The sequence below is a fragment of the Echeneis naucrates genome, chromosome 2, assembly GCF_900963305.1.
Source record: "Echeneis naucrates chromosome 2, fEcheNa1.1, whole genome shotgun sequence".
Lineage (NCBI taxonomy): Eukaryota > Metazoa > Chordata > Actinopteri > Carangiformes > Echeneidae > Echeneis > Echeneis naucrates.
The window spans coordinates 1,625,669-1,645,717 of record NC_042512.1 but is presented as its reverse complement, the minus strand read 5'-3'; the positions used below and the strand labels follow the sequence as shown (position 1 = coordinate 1,645,717).

The 20,049-nt window shown below is 43.1% G+C and overlaps 14 non-coding genes across 14 annotated transcripts; 6 read left to right on the top strand and 8 right to left on the bottom strand.

Moving 5' to 3' along the window:
* Positions 1-546: 546 nt before the first annotated feature.
* Positions 547-628, bottom strand: trnas-aga (transfer RNA serine (anticodon AGA)). Its single transcript has one exon. It is a non-coding gene; the product is annotated as a tRNA-Ser (tRNA).
* Positions 629-904: 276 nt separating this feature from the next.
* On the bottom strand, positions 905-986 carry trnal-aag (transfer RNA leucine (anticodon AAG)). The gene has a single exon. It is a non-coding gene; the product is annotated as a tRNA-Leu (tRNA).
* Positions 987-2,882: 1,896 nt separating this feature from the next.
* Positions 2,883-2,956, top strand: trnat-ugu (transfer RNA threonine (anticodon UGU)). Its single transcript has one exon. It is a non-coding gene; the product is annotated as a tRNA-Thr (tRNA).
* A 1,287-nt stretch (positions 2,957-4,243) lies between these two features.
* trnap-ugg (transfer RNA proline (anticodon UGG)) lies at positions 4,244-4,315 on the top strand. The gene has a single exon. It is a non-coding gene; the product is annotated as a tRNA-Pro (tRNA).
* Positions 4,316-4,694: 379 nt separating this feature from the next.
* On the bottom strand, positions 4,695-4,766 carry trnaw-cca (transfer RNA tryptophan (anticodon CCA)). The gene has a single exon. It is a non-coding gene; the product is annotated as a tRNA-Trp (tRNA).
* Positions 4,767-5,689: 923 nt separating this feature from the next.
* On the top strand, positions 5,690-5,771 carry trnal-uag (transfer RNA leucine (anticodon UAG)). Its single transcript has one exon. It is a non-coding gene; the product is annotated as a tRNA-Leu (tRNA).
* Positions 5,772-6,535: 764 nt separating this feature from the next.
* Positions 6,536-6,609, bottom strand: trnat-agu (transfer RNA threonine (anticodon AGU)). Its single transcript has one exon. It is a non-coding gene; the product is annotated as a tRNA-Thr (tRNA).
* Positions 6,610-7,345: 736 nt separating this feature from the next.
* trnag-ccc (transfer RNA glycine (anticodon CCC)) lies at positions 7,346-7,416 on the bottom strand. The gene has a single exon. It is a non-coding gene; the product is annotated as a tRNA-Gly (tRNA).
* A 110-nt stretch (positions 7,417-7,526) lies between these two features.
* On the top strand, positions 7,527-7,637 carry trnal-caa (transfer RNA leucine (anticodon CAA)). Its single transcript has 2 exons — positions 7,527-7,564; positions 7,592-7,637. It is a non-coding gene; the product is annotated as a tRNA-Leu (tRNA).
* Positions 7,638-10,984: 3,347 nt separating this feature from the next.
* trnas-gcu (transfer RNA serine (anticodon GCU)) lies at positions 10,985-11,066 on the bottom strand. Its single transcript has one exon. It is a non-coding gene; the product is annotated as a tRNA-Ser (tRNA).
* Positions 11,067-12,226: 1,160 nt separating this feature from the next.
* trnat-agu (transfer RNA threonine (anticodon AGU)) lies at positions 12,227-12,300 on the bottom strand. The gene has a single exon. It is a non-coding gene; the product is annotated as a tRNA-Thr (tRNA).
* A 296-nt stretch (positions 12,301-12,596) lies between these two features.
* On the top strand, positions 12,597-12,684 carry trnay-gua (transfer RNA tyrosine (anticodon GUA)). Its single transcript is given in 2 exon segments — positions 12,597-12,633; positions 12,649-12,684. It is a non-coding gene; the product is annotated as a tRNA-Tyr (tRNA).
* A 1,889-nt stretch (positions 12,685-14,573) lies between these two features.
* On the top strand, positions 14,574-14,646 carry trnak-cuu (transfer RNA lysine (anticodon CUU)). The gene has a single exon. It is a non-coding gene; the product is annotated as a tRNA-Lys (tRNA).
* A 1,437-nt stretch (positions 14,647-16,083) lies between these two features.
* On the bottom strand, positions 16,084-16,155 carry trnaq-uug (transfer RNA glutamine (anticodon UUG)). Its single transcript has one exon. It is a non-coding gene; the product is annotated as a tRNA-Gln (tRNA).
* Positions 16,156-20,049: the final 3,894 nt, after the last annotated feature.

Here is a 20,049-nt window from a genome sequence, read left to right as displayed (position 1 = left end):
ACCCACCCCTCTAAGAGACCGCAGAATGAATGCAGCACCTTGGACTGTTTGGCTTCTGAAATGTTTCATAAATAGATTGAATAGGTGAGGGCTTTGGGACGGGGCTCACGGCAGCACCCGCTGTTGAGAGCTGCAGAGCGATGTGCGCTTTCACATCAGTTTACACCACCAAAGTGGTGTGGAGACGCTGACAACTTCCCCGCCCTGCAGGCTACTGAGTAAAAGAATCTGTGGCGCAATGGTAGCGCGTCTGACGCCAGATCTGAAGGTTGTGTGTTCAAATCACGTCACGGTCAGCTCATCTGTTCTCTGCACTGTTGGTAAGCACGCAGCTGAAATTGCTTCCATGATCTGGAAGTGGAACTAAAGGTGTGCCACCTATGCCTGCCCTCATAATGGTAACTGATCACCAGTGAGTGCTCTCATCCTTTTAGATGGGTCTGAACAACAGCACTCAGCTGTGTCATACTTTAAGGCTGTGCAGATTACAGAGATTCTCAAATATGCTTGGGAACATGTGAAACTTGGTCCGTGAAAACAACTAACCGTTGTTGGCAGGATTTGAACCTGCGCGGGGAAACCCCAATGGATTTCTAGTCCATCGCCTTAACCACTCGGCCACAACAACCATGCACAGCAATGCTCCCAGCACAGCTTCCAACTCTTTTTCCCAGAGTCCATCGAGGGAATTATACTGGAGATGACAAACCGTGTGTTTGGGGACATCTGGAGAGAATCGGACCTGGTAGACCTCCAAACCTACCTGGGTCTGAAAAGGCTGACTGTGATGTTTCTCATTTCAGCCCAGCTGGTGTTGGTATCGTCTGTCACTGTAACTTTTGTTCACAGGGAGATGAAAAGTGCCTGACTTAGTGGATTGGTTTTCATTGACAAGAAAAAAAACTGGCAGTGATGGGATTCGAACCCACGCCTCCGAAGAGACTGGAGCCTTAATCCAGCGCCTTGGACCGCTCGGCCACACTACCACTGTATGCCTGGCTAAATTCATGCTGGATGTTCACCACCCACTTCTCCAAAGTCCAACAGTGAAGGTTTCAAATCCAGTTCAGTCCAAATAGTTCCAGTTTTGTTGTTACCTTGCTCCTAAAGTTGTCCTGACAGTGTTTTGTAAAATTTGTTAACCAAACTCTTCCAAAGTGGATGAAAAATCTGTATAAAATGTGAATTTGACTTTTTCACAATAAAGGGGTTAGGACTGAAAACTCTAAAGCCTGTGGCTCCCTGTGGTAGGAATGGACAGCAGTTGTTGGACTAAAGATAACTCAGCTGTTACTGAATCATCTGTAGCTCAGTCAGTGGAGCATCAGAAAGGAGCAGCTGCTTCGCTCTCAGTGGAGTTCCTCCTCATCACCTCAACAAAGCAGAAGGGTCACCTCTGCAGTTGTTCTCTGAAACCGTCTGTATCTGTATCATAGAAGAAGTAAAAACAAATGGGAAAATAACATTCAGTAACATTTATGTTTCCATTTCAACATTTCTGAAGCACTGATTTACAGGAAAACATGGAGAATGTCATTTATCGCAGAGTGGGGATCTAATCCATGACTGGGGTTATTAGCACCACGCTCCAACCAGCTGAGCTAACCTAACTTTTGAGACATTAACCACTCGGACACCTCGTCATATTTGATACTTGTCCTGGAGTCTCCAGGGGAGACTGCGACCTGAACGCAGCGCCTTAGACCGCTCAGCCATTCTGACGACAGAAGCTGAAAAATAGCCAATCAAAGTGAGTCCAGTCCACATGAAATATTGTGAGGTTGAATGCTGCACGCTGACTGGTTGTGTGTCCAAATGGCTTCAAAGACATCTTTCTGCCATTCACTCCTCCAAACCTTTGGACACAGCTTTGAGCTTTCTCACAGGTGTCATTATTTCAGTGAAGATGTATGTATGGATGTATTCCCCCTGAATCCTGCGATTCACAGCTTCCACCAAATGGAGCCAAATAAGACAAAAAGTTATTGTGATGTGAGTCTGAAGAGCTGCTGCCTTTGATACATCACCTGATGATGTCACAATACTCAGAATGAAACTCCTCCTTTGAAGCTGCTTCAAAGAATTTCCAAAATCACGTGATTCAGATGTAAACACAAAGTCTGCCACACTTCAGAACAGCTGTGAAGCTTATTGATCATTCATTGATTGATTATTAATGATCAGCTCAGAACCAAACAGTGGATCTGAAGCACAGGAAAGAGTTCTGCTCTCCAACGCTCTGATCCCTCAATTACTACTCCACTGGAGCCTGTGACGTGTCCCTCCTGACAATGTGCTTTGTTATCAACGCTGAAGATGCCGGGGATCTCATTGGTTCGGTTCACAGCTGAGTGTGAAGCAGCAGTGGAGCAGTGGAAGAGTGCTGGGCCCAAAACCCACCTCTGCTAAGGCAGTGATGCAAATAACAAACTACACTGATCAAAGTTTACTGCCTTTACTGCCACTACATGTTGATGTTACCACAGTTGCACTGCCCTTTCCTCTACTTTGGTTTCACCAGAACCATGAAATATTGTTTGAGAGTTTGTGAGGTTGGATGCTGCACGCTGACTGGTTGTGTGTCCAGGATGCTTCAAGGACATCTTTTTGCAATTCTCCGCTCCAAACATTTGGACAGCTTTCCGTCTGAGCTGCAGAAAGAACAACAACAGTCACCACACAAGAATTTCAAAATAAAAGTCAATTTAGATTATTTTATTTGTATTTTTAGCTCAGATGTAGCAAAGGGAAACAATGGTGTCAATAAGGGTCTTTCCCATTTTCCCATTAACCTACATTAAAACAAGCCACTTTCCCATCAACCTCAACTGCATTTTACACATTGCACTTCCATCACCAGATCCTCTGATGTACTTCAGAGTGGTGCTGTGGCTTAGCTGGTCAAAGCGCCTGTCTTGTAAACAGGAGATCCTGGGTTCAAATCCCAGCAGTACCTTGATCTTGTAGATAAAAAAAGGCTTGTCCTTTTCCTGCCTGGACAATCAGGTGTGAGGTGCCATATTTCATCCTGAACAGGAAATGCCAGCTGTGTGCCGTACTTATGCTACTTTGTTCTTTGTTTACATCTGAATCACATGTGATTTTGGAAATTCTTCAAAGCAGCTTACAGCAGAGTTTCCAGCAGAGTGGTGTCGCGCGGTTATGGGCCCATAATCTAGAGGTTGATGAATCAAAACAATCCTCTGCTAACAAACTTTTAGAAACAGCTAGCTGTTCGCGATCTATGGTTGGTTATATTTGAAAATGGCACCATTACAACCGTAACAATGCTCCACTGCCACTCCACCAATCAAATCAGATTTATTTGTATAGTGCCAAATCACAACAACGTTACATCAATCATCTTTACATAAAGAGCAGGAATAGACAAAACTCTAAAATTATTTAGAGACTCAACAGATCCCCGATGAGCAAGCACTTGGTGCCAGTGGCAAGGAAAAACTTTGTTTAAGAGGCAGAAACCTCGGGCAGAACCAGGCTCGGGGGGGCGGCCATCTGCCTCGACCAGTTGGGTTGAGAGTGGGAGAGAGAGAGCTGACACTGTCCTACCAAAGCTAGCATTAACTTTTCTGTTTCCTCACCAGAGACTGGCAGCTGGACACACGTGTCAGGATGGCTCAGGATGGCTCAGTGAGCACCACGCTCTAACCAGCTGAGCTAACCGGCCTGTGTGAAAGTGCCTTTTTGGCTTATTTTCACAAATCAAACTTTAATAATTACATAGCCTATCGTAGCTCAAAGCTTTTGATCCAGTGAGACATTTATAGGCAGTTAGAGCACATTGAATAGAACCTGTTGAAGTCAGAGAAGCCTTCCTGAATTCATGTTGTCTAACTTACTGACACTTGAATAGTGGAACTGCAGACAGTGGACACATCATATGAGGGGCTCCTCTGGGATTTACACACAGAACCTCTTGCACCCAAAGTCAGAATCATACCCCTCGATCAGGGGTCTGCAACCTTTATTTATTTAACCTTTATTGCCATTATTTAGTTTGATATTGATTAAGAAAAACCAATAACATCCAACCACCACCCAAAACAGAGGTTCATGATGACCCTGTAGTTGGCACACACCCTCTGGTCTGGTTCATCATTATTTTGTTTGTGTGCAGCTGTTCTGTTCTTAATGTTGGATCTTTCTTGTCAATAAAGAAAGCTTGAATAAAGAGCAGAATGAAAAGTAACATTTTTTCAATAATTTAAAAAACTTTATCAAGGGCTCGTTGGTCTAGGGGTATGATTCTCGCTTTGGGTGCGAGAGGTGCCGGGTTCAAATCCCGGATGAGCCCTTCATATGACGTGTCCAATGATCTGCCCCCCTTCTGCTGTGGACATTTTACCTCCTTCACTTTCCAGCATTATTTTTTTAAACATTGATTCAATGTGGCCCTTAACCTGCAATATGCCCTTTAAGGTAACATTTGTGACTTTCTAACTACTTTCTTAACCCCCCACCCTCCATATCATTGATAAAACTTGCTGACTTTTTTTTTTTTTATATTGTTCAAAATAAACTGAAATAAAATCAAATGGTGATGTGTGTCCATCTAAAATAATGGGAAATAGTGATGTGAAATGTGATGTGAAGAAATTAAATGGATCATCAGAAAAACACGTCCTGCTGCACCACAGAGTATGTGAGCGTTTACCAAAAGTGCAAACATGAGCTGACCCTGACGTGAGTTGAACACGCAACCTTCTGATCTGGAGTCAGACGCGCTACCATTGCGCCACAGAGTCTCTCAGAAGCACACAACTGTAGGAGTTGAAACGCATCAAAACATATTAAATGACCAAAATAAAGATTTGAAGAAGGAAATACACATAACAGTCTGTGTTTTTTGTCAATTTTTTGGAGGATTTTTTGCAGTTCCTCATCAGAGACTGGCAGCTGGACACACATGTCAGGATGGCTCAGTGGTCTTTTGGAGCCCACTGAGAGACGTGCTGTGTTTAATCTACTTTCTCTTATCCAGCATACATCGACCAACAATGACTGCTAGAGTCAAATATCTTAACATCAGTTTGAACCAACATGAAACTAGCTGAGGTTTAAATAGTGTAACTACAGCTGCTGGTCATTAAGTCTCTGTGGGGCAATGAGCCAGTGTGTTTGGCTGCTAACTGAAATGGTGGACAGGAACCTGCAGAGAGATGCTGAGGTTGTGAGTTCAAGCCTCAGCTGGAGCATCTGACGTCATTACAATAGTAACAATGCCATACTGAAACTGCACTAGCTGAAGAGGGAACATCTTCAGTCTTGAAAACAAACTTCAGTATTAACCTTGCTTGTTTTCCTTTGCAGTGGAAGTAAAGCGTGTGTCCAAAAGGCTGTCAAAGACGCCTTTTGGACACACAAGCAGTCCAAAATACATTTGTCCCCAAACACTCCTTACAGCAGTAGAGGTGAAAGAAAAGCAGCTTCTATAGGTCAATAACCAGAGCTTGAACCTCACTCTGGGACCTGGAGATTGAACCAGGGACCTTTAGATCTTCAGTCTAACGCTCTCCCAGCTGAGCTATTTCAGCTGGATGTTCTGTTCACCATCCACTTCTCCAAAGTCCCACAGTGAAGGCTTCAAATTCACATCTCTCAACAACTTTGAAATGAACCTGTTTAAGTCAGAGAACCTTTACTTAGTTCTTATTCTATATAAATGTATGGTAGTGTGGCCGAGCGGTCCAAGGCGCTGGATTTAGGCTCCAGTCTCTTCAGAGGCGTGGGTTCGAATCCCACCACTGCCAGTAGCCCAAGCTGTGCATAATGTGATATGATCTTACATCCAGCAGTTACTTGAATTTGAATTACTTGAAAAAATGGTCTTCCATATGTAGATGTAGCTCAGTGGTAGAGTGCATGCTTTGCATGTATGAGGCCCTGCGTTCAATCCCCGTCATCTTCAGCGTTGATAATGAAGCACAGGAAGTACTTATCTTGTGCAACACCCTGATCTCTCAACTATCCACTCAGCTTGGAGCAATTTATCCTGTGTAGTCATCCTACCAAATTACCAAAGTGAACACAAGTGTACATGTGATGACAAAACAGCAGCCATTGAAGTCCACTTAAAGGCAAACTCCTAATGTTTTGGCCTCTTTTTTTAAACTCACGTCAAAACATTATCATGAAGTTACGTCAAGTACATATAGAGCACGTCTAGACTGCTCTGCCTTGAGTGGCCTTTTGCACAGGAAGTGCTTATCATGTGCTTATCATGTTGTAACCTACAGCTGATAAAAACCCAAAAGTAATTTGTTTCTACAACATCTGACTTTAGCAACAAGGAACTGCTGGGATTTAAACACAGGCTGCTTTAACCAGCCAACATACACAACCTTTATCTGCATTGAGATCATTCAGCCTGTTACCGGCTCAAATCCACAGCACTCTACTCAGCTGATAGTTTCTGGTTTGGTTTCACCTCTTCCACAAAACTTGAGGATGCTCCAAAGAGAGACATGAAGACCATGCAGTTAATTTAGTTTAACAACCTTAAACTTGATCAATGAGGCACTGCTGGGATTTGAACCCAGGACCTCCTGTTTACTAGACAGGCGCTTTGACCAACTAAGCCACAGCACCACGCAGATAAGATAGGATGTATTTTGGATCTTAAAATACCCTCAACGTACGTGGCTGACAATTGTGACTCTTGCCAGAGTTTCTTTCTCATAAAATAAACTGTCACATTAATGTCCTGAATGTGCTGTGTGTAAATAATGAGGTTCATCAAAACAAAGTCAGAACCAGAGCTCAGACTGTTGGTACACAAACAAAGAAAGGCATACTTGTGGATTCGCAAGATTATATCAGGATCTGACCTTTTCCTGTTCTGATGTAGCTCAGTGATCAAGATGGATCCAGTCAAGTGCTGGTAGAGATGATGGAACAGACGATAAACTGACAACAGGACATTAAATACATAATACACATAACCATTCAACAGCATCACCGAGTCAGGAGCAGAACAGTACACATTACTGAGGAAAGCGATAAATGACATTCTCCATGTTTTCCTGTTAATCAGTGCTGCTGAAAAACTCCTGACGTGTCTCATAATTTTTCTGTTCTTTGGAGAACAAATTTAATCTGTCTACAAACCTGAAGCCAGGGTCTGTTCCATGAACACGACATGCTGACGTTCTTCAGATTATGAGACTGGCACACTGCCTGCTGCACCAACGAGGCCTGGAACCCAGAGTAAGTAAAAGAGGGAGAAGGACGAGACCTGTCAGTGTTTCAGTATAAACATACAGCCCTGACCACTGTTGTATCCAGGCAGAGCTGACTGCTGCTTTTCATGGAGAGTAGCAACCATTGCATTGGCCGGGAATTGAACCCAGGCCTCTCGCATGGGAGGCGAGAATTCTACCACTGAACCACCAATGCTGACTGCACAGCCAAACCCACCTCCAATATGATGGCAATGCAGAGTAGAGCGTAGCATATCTCCACTTGTCACATGGAAGTAATTCAAATTCAATTCAAACAGTCTGCCTGTCAGGATGGCCGAGTGGTCTAAGGCGCCAGACTCAAGGTAAACTCCTACCTGCACTAAAGGGTGTTCTGGTCTCTGAATGGAGACGTGGGTTCGAATCCCCCTCCTGACAAAGAAAGCCTTTTGCAAAATTTGTGATCCAAACTCTTCCAAAGTGGATGAAAAATCTGTATAAAATGTGAATTACACTTTTTCACACGTGGCCTAATGGACAAGGCGTCTGACTTCGGATCAGAAGACTGAGGGTTCGAGTCCCTTCGTGGTTGGGAAGTTATGTATTACAGGTTATAACATATTTAATGGCTCTGGTGAAACCAAAGTGGAGGAAAGGGGCAGTGCAACTGTCGTAACATCAACGTGTAGTGGCAGTAATCAGCAAGTTGATCAATGTAGAATGTAGTTTGTTATTTGCATCACTGCCTCAGCAGAGGTGGGTTTTGGGCCCAGCACTCTTCCACTGCTCCACTGCTGCTTCACACTCAGCTGTGAACCGATCCAATGAGTGCTGTCGTTCTCAGGCTGATGGTGCTGAAAGGAGCACATCATCTGCAAAATCCTCCAGATACTGACCTGGAATCCCTCCTCACCACGGCTCTCAAAATAATTTTAATAAGAGTTTGGTCTAGACCTGCTCTATATGTACTTGACGTAACTTCATTATGATGTTTTGACGTGAGTTAAAAAAAGAGGCCAAAACATTAGGAGTTTGCTTTTTCAAAAATGGTCCAGTGCGGTGAAATGGTCCATAGAAGTCTAATATCACCGAAACATGTTAACCAGACAGTGTTCAAGGATTTGAGGTTTAAACCACTAAATTCTCATTATTAACCAAAGCTGTGTCTGTTAGATCTATAACATTTAACATTATGCGCAAGGCATTACTGGGATTTTAACCCAGGAGCTCCTGTTTACAAGACAGGTGCTTTGACCAGCTAAGCCACAGAACCACTCTGAAGTACATGTATATACAGAGGATCTGTTAATGGAAGTGTAATGTGTATACTGCAGCTGAGGTTGATGGTAAAGTGGTTTGTCAGTGTCAATCAGTCAGCGTGTTCGGCTGTAGCTCAGTGGTAGGACGTTCACCAAAACAAAAGGCCACTCAAGGCAGAACATGCCTCATACATGCTTTGCATGTATGATGCGCTGGGTTGGCCTCTGACGATCATGACTCTGACTAAAGTTTGTCTCCTGTTAAAAAAGGGCAATCACCAAATTTCCATCTGCTCAACACAGCAACAAACACTAAACTACTGTTTCTCTAGTCTGGAGACTACAAACCACCTCAGCATGCAGCGACCTGGACTGTGTGTGAATAGACGGATAGTTAACTGCTCACATTAATGTATCTATCAGCAATGAAGGAGAGAGTCGTCGGCCACCTCGTCATGTTTGTTGTCAATTTGTTGTCTGAATGTTAGACTGAGCAGCGGTTCTGCCTTGAGTGGCCTTTTGTTTTGATGAACATCTACCACTGATCTACATCCTCTTTGGACCTTTACCTAACCACAGAGGTCGGTGAGCATCTGTTTTGGGTGTTATTCTTAATCACTATAACACTGAATCAGATGGCAGAGGTTCCACTGATTTGAACTCAGATGACTGGATTCATAGTCCACACTGCTAACCATAAGATCAAAGAACACAGATGGGAAATGACCTTCTGACAGATTTAGAAACATTTGAAATGAATTGGCCAACACACATCACAGGAGTACAACCAGCAATGGGAAGGTGCAGCATCTCTGTCAGACACAAAGGGAGCAAATGTGACAAACGAAGCCACCATGCTGCTAGCTTGCATGCTAGCATGCCAGTACAGGGGAATTAGCTCAAATGGTAGAGCGCTGGCTTAGCATGTGAGAGGTAGTGGGATCGATGCCCACATTCTTCACAAGACTTCAGCTTACCTGAGCACTGACTTGGCTGTTGAATTCACTAAGTGCTACTTGTTGAGGCAGTGCTGACTGACAAAGGCAACAGCAGGTTTGGTGGGAGCCATAACTGCCACCACAAAGTGAAAGTCGCAATTAACTACGCAACCTCAACGTTTACTTGAGTTTTGAATTTAATAGTGTTATTTCTTGGTGCTGTGTTTCCTACCAAACACAACAAGTCATAGAATTGATGTCTTCTTAGACGTTAGATGACTTCAGTTACAGAATCTATTGATTTACTCCAATCAGAGACACTGATTAATTCTTTGTCTTTCGTTCTGGTATTTCTATACATATATCATAAATATCATATATATATATTATAATATAATGTATATTATTATATTATAAATATAATATATTAAATAATGGCAGAGAGAGAGATGACCTGGCAGTGGTGGGATTTCAACCCACGCCAAGAGACTGGAGCCTGAATACAGCACACCTGTGTCACCTGTGAGAAAGCTCAAAGCTGTGTCCAAAGGTTTGGAGGAGTTCATGGCAAAAAGATGTCTTTGAAGCCATTTGGACACACAAGCAGTCAGCGTGCAGCATTCAACCTCACAATATTTCATGTGGTTGTGGTGTGGTTGAAAGACGAGGCAGAATATTGGAAATGTAGGTCAAAACAAGCAGGTCATAAAAAGTCATTTGGCAAGAGTTATGGGGTACTTCGGGTGAGGTCAACTCTGACTGAGAGCGAAGCACTGCTGGGGTTTGAATGCAGAATGTCCTGTTTACAAGACAGACACTTTAAGCAGCTCAGCATCAGTACTGCCAGTTTGTGTCTCTATCGTAGAGGAAGAAAACACAAAGGTCTGTCACAAAGGTTCTAATGACATCAAAGAGATCAAAGGCTCCTCCCACTTTTTTCTCATGACATCCACAGTAGAGTTCACTCTGTTAATGAAGCTCCAAAGACAATCATGGTCCTGCCAGATACCTTTGAGTTCTGCAGACAGAAGTAAGAACCAAACTGGGCCAGGAGCCAAATGTTTGTTGGATCAGGCATCCTGAAATTTCTCTCTTTTGTGCAGTCAGGATGTCCAAGCAATCTCAGACTGTCCCTGTTTTACCAGCAGCTCCACAAGTGAATTGGTCTTTTTTTGTTATAGATATAACAGACACAGCTTTAGTTAATAATGAGAATTTAGTGTTTTAAACCTCAAATCCTTGAACACTGTCTGGTTAACATGTTTCGGTGATATTAGACTTCTATGGACCATTTCACCGCACTGGACCATTTTTGCAGAATCAACACCGAATAACTCCACAACGAGACTGTGTGACGTCACTGGAGATCAAAGGCATTTCCTGCCTTTCATTGATGCCCCACGCGACACAGATGGATACGTCACACTCTCACGTTCGCTTCAAATGAATGAGTGCATGCAGTTTCTGTAGTGTAGTGACCATCGTGACTCTTAACAAAGTTTGTCTCCTGTTAAAAAAGGGCAATCACCACAATTCAATCTGCTCAACAGCAGGGTACAACTCAGACAGACTAAAGCCAGCTGAACACCGACGAGGATGGGATTCTAACCCATGCGTGCAGAGCACAATGGATTAGCAGTCCATCGCCTTAACCACTCGGCCACCTCGTCATAAACCCAAAGGTACATGTGATGACAAAAAAAACAGGCATTGGGAAGAAGCTGCAGCACCTGAACAGGGACTTGAACCCTGGATCCTCAGATTAAAAGTCTGATGCTCTTCAATAAGATCTGACTTCATTTTCCAAGCTGCCCCCTCGTGGTCATTTGATACACTGCAGGTGGAAATCTCAGTACTTTTTAACCACCACAGCCGCTTTGACAGAAATTTGACAAAAATTGACAAAATTGACAAAAATTACACAAAACTCCAGAGGAAATTGCAACCTGAACATAGTGAGCAGAGTGGCACAGTGGAAGTGTGCTGGGCCCATAACCCAGAGGTCGATGGATCGAAACCATCCACTGCTGTTTATACACACTGGATGTCCCATTATGAGACATGAGTTTTTCAGCAGCACTGATTAACAGGAAAACGCGGAGAATGTTGTCTGTCATATCTGTAATACTGAGAGTTGAGCAGCAGAGTGCTGCAGTGGCACTTCTGTTGTTGGCTACAAGACATCCTGCAGTGCTTCGCTCTCAGTGGAGTTCCTGCTCATCACTTCCTTTATTACAGCTTTGTTCAGCAGAAGGAAATTTGGTGATTAACCGCTTTTCACGCTCGGAAAACTTTAGTCAGACTAATGACAGCCCGTCAGAAAGTTGTGTCCAAATGTTTGGGTGTCACGACAAAGCAAAGCCGTTTAATTGATTTGGTTTGTACAACATATTCTTATTTGAGAGAATCAGCACTCATCACAGTAATTTACAGTGACAAGCCTCCCTCTGTCTTTTCTTTCTCCCTTTGTAATTTCAGCCCCCCCCACCCCCATGTGAAAACATGCAGTGTTTGGCAGGGGGCACACACAGCCCATCACTGCAGATCAGCAGGTCTGACTGAAAACATACTGTACAGTATGAACCACAGCACTGCTGGGGTTTGAATGTGTAGGGTGCGAGAGGTCAACACTTGTGCTCCTCACAAGTCCACAGCACTGTCCTCAGCTGTTTTTGTTGGATAGTATCTGGTTTGGTTTAATCTCTTCCACAAAACGTCAGGATGTTCCAAAGGGAGACATGAAGACTCCGCAGTTACCTGATTGGTCAGAGAGTTTTAATGGAACTCCTGCAGAAGAAGTTACATGAGTTTATCTCAACAACGTTAAAATAGGTACTGCTGGGATTTGAACCCAGGATCTCCTGTTTACTAGACAGGCGCTTTGACCAACTAAGCCACAGCACCACTGTGATGTACAATCCAAACCCAGGAGACAGAGGTTGAGTGAGTCAGTGAGGAAGAAGCTGCTCGTTCTCCTTCAACAGTTTGATCTGAGGAAAAGTCACTTCCTCTTTTCAGGAATCAACTTCTACCATCTGTCCACTAGATGGAGATAACTGAGCATCAACGTAAAAATCCTCCGTTCTTCCATGTGTGAACTATAATACCAGTGAATTAAACAAAGATCATCCCTGGGTGGGCTCGAACCACCATCCTTTCGGTTAACAGCTGAACGCACTGACTGAGTGCACCAACAGCTCCCTTCGATAGCTCAGTTGGTAGAGCGGAGCACTGTAGAGGCTTACAGCTGAAATCCTTAGGTCGCTGGTTCAAATCCGGCTCGAAGGAGGTCTTTCTTTTTGTCGGCCTCATCCAGCACAGTGATGAGTCTGACTACAGACAGGAGGTGACCACAGTTGTATCACTTTTCATGTAGAGCAGCTGTGTTTTATACTGCAGGCAGCACTGAGTTTCTAACATTTGGATGTTGTTAAGAGGATCATTACCATCAGCTGAGAATCAAACATGTGCAGCACGCAGGAATTCTACCACTGAAGTTCAACGAGCATCAAAGGCTTTTGACCATTTCTGTGAATAATGTAGAGAAAAAACTAACCTTCCTCTGGTGTTCGGGTCGGGATTTTTTGGATTTTCTGCTCACAGGTGATGTTACCAACCTGTGATCTTGATGATACCCTACAGTATGTAGATCTACATGATCCTTGCCAAATACTATTTGCTGACTGGCAATATATCAAAAGCAGCAGCTCTTCAGACTCACTCACGACAAAGCGGTTGTTGCTGTGTTGAGCAGATGGAAATGTGGTGATTGACCGCTTTTCACAGGAGACAAACTTTGGTAAGAGTCACAATGGCCAGGCACCGATGTTGGCGATGCAACACTAAGGGCTCGTCCGGGATTTGAACCCGAGCAGAGCACACCACGTTTCTCTTTGGAGCTTCATTCACAGTGTGCATTCTACTGTGGAGTTCATGGGAAAAAATGGGAGGAGTCTTTGATCTCTCCACCACAGAGTGCACACTGTGAATGAAGCTCCAAAGACAAATGTGGTCCTGCCAGATACCTTTGAGTTCTGCAGACAGAAGCAACAACAAAACTGGATCATATGGTATGAACTTCACAGTCACTGGATGGCACCCTGCCACTCCACAGTTTTTATTTTTAGTCAGGCAGCCCCTACACTGTAAACAATTATCCTGTAAATTCACAGTAAAATACTGGCAGCAGGGTTTTCAGTAAATTTCCACGGTGTCCTTCCTGTAAAATAATTTACAGCTCCTTACTATTATAATACTCAGTCCTAAAACATGGTATGGTGATGTATTTTATTGAATTTATAATATGCTCCTGGCAGGGTGACCACAATATTATTTTTTTCCACTGCAGCAGCCATTTTGACATGAAATAGCAGGCACTGACATTAATTAGGGTTCTGTTCATTTTAAGGGTGGTAGAGTCTTAACAGGTAGTTAACATGAACAAACCAACTCTGCATCTACCTGAACCTGTTTGACTGCAGATGTGCGTTTTCATTTGGACCCCAGGAAGAGTAGCTGCTGCCTCAGTGACAGCTAACGGGGATCCTAACAAGTGATAAACTATAAAAAGCCGTTTCCAACCATCATCAAAACGTATTATTTCATCAAATGTTGCTTCTCGTCTTCTTGCTGATGGCCCGTTGGTCTAGGGGTGTGATTCTCACTTAGAGTGCGAATTCCTGGATTCAAATCCAAGACAAGCCCATCATGTTATGTCGCCAACATCAGTGCCTGAACATCATGACTCTTACTGAAGTTTGTCGCCTGTGAAAAATGGTCAATCACCAAATTTCCATCTGCTGAAAACAGCACCAACCACTAAATGACTGTTTCTCTTGACCAGATAGAGCAGGTAAAAGTTGTAATACAGGAAGTGATGGTTTTCATCAGTTTGCTTTAGTGACGAGCAGGAACTCTACTGAGAGCGAAGCACTGCTGGGGTAATTGGCAGTGATGGGATTCGATGGGACTGCTTGGAAGGCAGCTATGCTCACCACTATACCACCATTCCATGTAAAGGTGCAAAATCACAGTCCTTTTTTAATGAAACTGGTTATGGGAACTCATGTGGCTGGATTTATGACCGAACATGAGCAACGTAGACAATGGCTTTTATTTTGAAATTATTTTTTGCACATTTTTTTTTTTTTTTTGGAGGATGTTTGGCATTTCTAGCAGCCTGGCTAGCTCAGTCGGTAGAGCATAAGACTCTTAATCTCAGGGTTGTGGGTTCGAGCCCCACGTTGGGCGATAAGCTGTTTTTTTTAGACCCAAAGTTACATTTCCAATATTCTGCCTCGTCTTTCAACCACAACCACATGAAATATTGTGAGGTTGAATGCTGCACGCTGACTGGTTGTGTGTCCAAATGGCTTCAAAGACATCTTTCTGCCATTCACCCCTCCAAACCTTTGGACACAGCTTTGAGCTTTCTCACAGGTGTCATTATTTCAGTGAAGATGTATGTATGGATGTATTCCCCCTGAATCCTGCAATTCACAGCTTCCACCAAATGGAGCCAAATAAGACACAAAACTGATTGTGATGTGAGTCTGAAGAGCTGCTGCCTTTGATACATCACCTGATGATGTCACAGTACTCACAGAATAAAAGTCTTTCCTTTGAAGCTGCTTCAAAGAATTTCCAAAATCACATGTGATTCAGATGTAAACACAAATGCTGCCCCACTGTCACCATTCAGAACAGCTGAGAAGATTATTGATCATTCACAATCAGCTCAGAAACAAACAGCATATCTGAAGCACAGGAAAGAGTTCTGCTCTCCAACACTCTGATCCCTCCAATACCACAACACTGGAGCCTGTGACGTGTCCCTCCTGACAATGTGCTTCATTATCAACGCTGAAGATGACTAATGCTACCAGACCCTGCAGGGGATGTAGCTCAGTGGGAGAGCGTGTGTTTTGCATGTATGAGGTCCTGGGTTCAATCTGCAGCACTGCTAATGAAGCACAGGAAGTACTTATCTTGTCTAACACTCTGATCTCTCAGTTATCCACTCAGCATAGTCATCCTACCAAAAATTAAATGAATTCTAATCTTTATTTTCATCATTTCATATGTTTTGCTGCGTTTCAACTCCTTAACACTTTGAGCTACAGAAAGAACAAGAGCAGTCGCGCCAAAAAAGCATTTCAAAATAAAAGCCATTTTAGATTATTTTATTTGTATCTTGAGCTCAGATGTAGCAAAGCGCAACAATGCTGTCGATCAGGATCTTGAGACAGAAAGTGTCTGTCTCTTAAACAGGAGATCCTGGGTTTGAATCACAGCAGTGCCTTGTTCATAATGTTAGATACTACAGATATAACAAGCTGGCAGTTGAAACTATTTGCCTCCAAAGAGACCTGAGCCTTAATCCAGCAGGTTGGACTGCTCGGCCACTCTACCACCTTCACATTATGAGAAACCTCAAAGGTTTGGAAGAGAGAAGAGTATGTGACCATGACTGTCCTGTGAGCTTCATTCACAATATGACATGTCCTCTACCACTGAGCTACATCCTCTTTGGACCTTTACTGAACCACAGAGGCTCTGAGCTGCTGCAGCAGGTGAAAAGAGAAGCTGTTTCATGAAGCCTCCTCTCTGCTCAGGGTTGGATCACTGTTTTGGGTGGAGTGGAGTTACTGTTATATGTAGTCACTATCCCACTAAATCAGAAGACAGAGGTTCCACTGAGATTTGAACTCGGATCGCTGGATTCAAAGTCCAGAGTGCTAACCATTAGACCATGGAACCACAGGACTGTTAGCTGATCTTTATCAAAGGTGCTGGCTCGAGGTTCCAGTGTCGAGGGATGTCATTGATGGAGCCAAACTGTCTCCACTTCTTATATGGTGAATGTGTGCTTCTGTGTTTTTTTTTTCTTTTGCAAGAAAATGTAAAATAAAATAAAACTTAAAAGTGAGCTGAAAGAAAAGGACCTGTTCTGTCTTAAGTGTTACTGATGACTTTTTGTGTGTGTGTGGGTGTTTTGTTTTGAATTTATGATCTTTGTTGTCCATAAAGAAAGGCATTAACAAAGCCCCACCTGTCATGTCTCTGTTCCCCACCAGTGGGGTGGAGCCCACACTTTAAGAACGGCGGCCCTATAAGCATCCAACAGCATCACTGAGTCAGGAGCAGCACAGTGACAACTGTACACATTACTGGAGAAAGTGATAAATGACATTCAGCCAGTGTGTTAGAACAGCAGAGGAGGGTTTCCATCCATCAACTTCTGTATTATGGGCCCAAAACACTTCCACTGCTCCACTCTGCTCATAGCAGGCTGTGCTGCAGTCTCTTCTGGATCTGTGGGTTCAAATCCTCTGTGCTGTGCTGTGACCCAGCTTCTTTGTCTGAGGGCCCTCTTAGGTAAGATCCTTACTGATGAATTTGTTTTGCTTTAATTCCCATCTGTCCTCATTCAACTGATTCCTCAATTAAATGTTGGTAGAAACTGTTGGTTTGTTTGGCACCTTGACATTTCCTAAATAGCTTTTTATCTCTCATTAATTAAAAAAGATAGTCTTCTAAAGATAAACCACAGGTACTAAAATCCAGGATTGAACCAGGGACTCTACCAACTGAGCTGTTTCAGCACAGCACACAGTGGAAATGACTTCTCATAGTTGCTTCCATGGCCTGGAAGTTGAACTGGAAGTGGTGAGAGGCGCCAACTCACTGCCTTGAACACTTGTTGACGCTTTGTTTCCTCAGACATGCTTTTAGAAACATGACAGCTAACCCTAAGCTGATCACAGAGAGTCTCTTGAATGGCTCTTTAATATGAACGATGGGAACCAAGTCACACTTTCAGGCCCCCCTCCTTTTTTTGTTAGTGCCTCGGGGTCCCTCTGTGCCATCAAATAAAATTTTGGGAAGGATAACAAAAGTAAGATGAAAAAGCTGAACTGTGATGGCAGGAATCATGGTGTGAACACAGTCTGGCAACTCTTCAGGGAAATACACAGAACAGTCTGTCTTTTCTGGACATGTTTGGTGTTTCTAACACAACACAACTACACAGCTCAGCTATTTGTTGACTGACAAAAACAACAGCAAGCTCTAACTCAGACAGCTACAATTATTCCTTTCTACATAAATGCTTTTCTTTGGGGTTGTCCTGCTCAGAAATTCAGTAAAAAATTATGATGATTTGCTATTTTAAATTTGTAGATCAGCCACAACAACACAACCCTAATCCCTAATCACTGCAGTTAACAGTCCTCTCACCATATGCTAACGGTCCTCATGAATTTAAGAGGATCGTTGTCTGTTCCTGATGGACTAAATGTGTTCTTCATTACAAACCATTACCAAGACCATTGAAACCGCCCAAACAAAGTAAACAGGCAGCTGTGGGAGTGGTTTCATTCAGGTATAAGATAAATTCAGGTAGAAGCCTGAAAGGGAGTCCATTGGACACGACTGGGAAGTTAATGCAAAGACTCTTGAGGAGAAGATCCTAAGTGAGGTAAAAATTAAAGCTTAATGTGACTTAATCAATTCAATTGCTCTCTTTTTCCACTTTCAGTGTTAATTGACAAAAACAACAGTAAGTCTTGGAGCCACATTTTCTTCAGATCTAACTCGGATCACTCCAATCAGAGACACTGATGAAGTCTTTGTGCATAAGTGCTTCTCTTTGGAGTTGTCCTGGTTGGAAATTGGACAAAAAAAAAAACGAGGAATGCAATTCTGTCTTTTATTCAATCACCAGGACAAGAAGTTTTATCATTTTATCAATTGGGGGTTAAGAAAGTAGTTTGAAAGTCACAAATGTTACCTTAACTTGAGCACTGACTTGACTGTTGAATTCAGTAAGTTCTACTTGTTGGAGCAGTGCTGACTGACAAAAACAACAACTTCTTCTTAGAATGCAACAATGATCATTTCAAATAAAAAGACGGAAGACTTCCTGTTGTAAAAGTGCTTCTCTTTGGGGTTGTCCTGGATGAAATTTGAACAAAAATTAATACATTTCTTCAGATCAGCTGAATTAGTGCATTTGTCACCAACGTTTCCCCAACTGGAGCACAGACTTCTGTTCTGAGAGCAGTAAGTGCTATTTGTTGGGGTAGTGTTGGTGATTTCAGAGGTCAATCACAAGTCAGCAGGTTTTATCAATGATATGGAGGGTGGAGGGTTAAGACAGTAGTTAGAAAGTCACAAATGTTACCTTAAAGGGCGTATTGCAGGTTAATGACCACATTGAATCAATGTTTAAAAAAATAATATAGGAAATGTTTTGATAAAGTGTCTCATACTGATAATATCTGTATATTTGCTGCACACAAACAGGACTGATGGTCTTTTGTTCCTCAGCTGAAAGGTGAACAAGGTAAAATGTCCACAGCAGAAGTCCTGCGGGGTTTTGTCACCGACAGACTCGCCGCCGCCTCCCGGGAGATCTTAGCAGCCGTGGACAGAATGGTAGCCGGATATGAGGAGGAGGCTTCGGGCTTCAGGCAGGAGATCGACCGGCAGAGGAGCCAGCTGGAGCTGCTGCAGCCCCGAGTCCTGATCCACAAAACGGGTCGGTTGTTTTTATGAGTGAGAAAGGCTGAGGACTGTATTTGGCAGATGTAGAATGAAGCAGCTGGAGGAATAACTGTGTTCATATTGTAGCTAATAAAGAGGATTCATTATTGAATCGTTTCCTCCAGATGTTCAGCAGCTGATGGTGAAAAAAGAGGTTCCTCCTGAGTTCACCTCCAGTCCGGATCCGGAGGATTCAGAGAGTCCAGTCCTTAAACAGGAACAGGAGGAGGACCAGGTACCAGGACTGGAGGAGACCAGGAACCCTGTGAGGCCGTTTCAGGTGAAGAGTGAGGATGAAGAGATGAATGAACCGGCCAGGAGCTGTGATCCACAGAGTCCTCTTCAACCAGATCCAGATCCAGAGGAAGAGGTCTCAGACTCCTCTGATACTGAAATCAGTGAAGATGATTATCATGAAACCAGAGTGGCCCAGTCAGATGTGAAAATACATGAAGGTGATGCAAATGTTAGAAAATGTGACAGCAATGAAAAACCCATCAGCTGCTCTGAGTGTGGGGAAATGTTTAAAAAAAAGTGGTATCTGAAGATTCACATGAAGACCCACACAGGGGAGAAACAGCATATGCAAGTTCACTCAGTAGAGAGACTGTTTGGCTGCTCATTTTATAACAAAAGGTTTAAGCGACAAGATTATCTTAAATCACACATGGTAGTACATACAAGAGAGAAACCCTTCCGCTGTGATGTTTGTGGGAAAAGATTTTCATTTAAGAAAATCCTGAATAAGCATATGAAGGTCCACACAAAAGAGAGACCCTTCAGCTGTGATGTTTGTGGGAAAAGATTTAAACTAAAGGAAACCCTTAACAAACACATGAAGTTCCATACAGAAGAGAAACCCTTTGGCTGTGATATTTGTGGGAAAAGCTTTAAACTAAAGGGAAAGCTTAAAACACACATGGTAGTCCACACAGAAGAGAAACCCTTCAGCTGTGATGTTTGTGGGAAAAGATTTAAACTAAAGGCAGCCCTTAACAGACACATGGTAGTCCACACAGATGAGAGACCATTCAGCTGTGATGCTTGTGGGAAAAGATTTAAACTAAAGGAAACCCTTAACAAACACATGAAGTTCCATACAGAAGA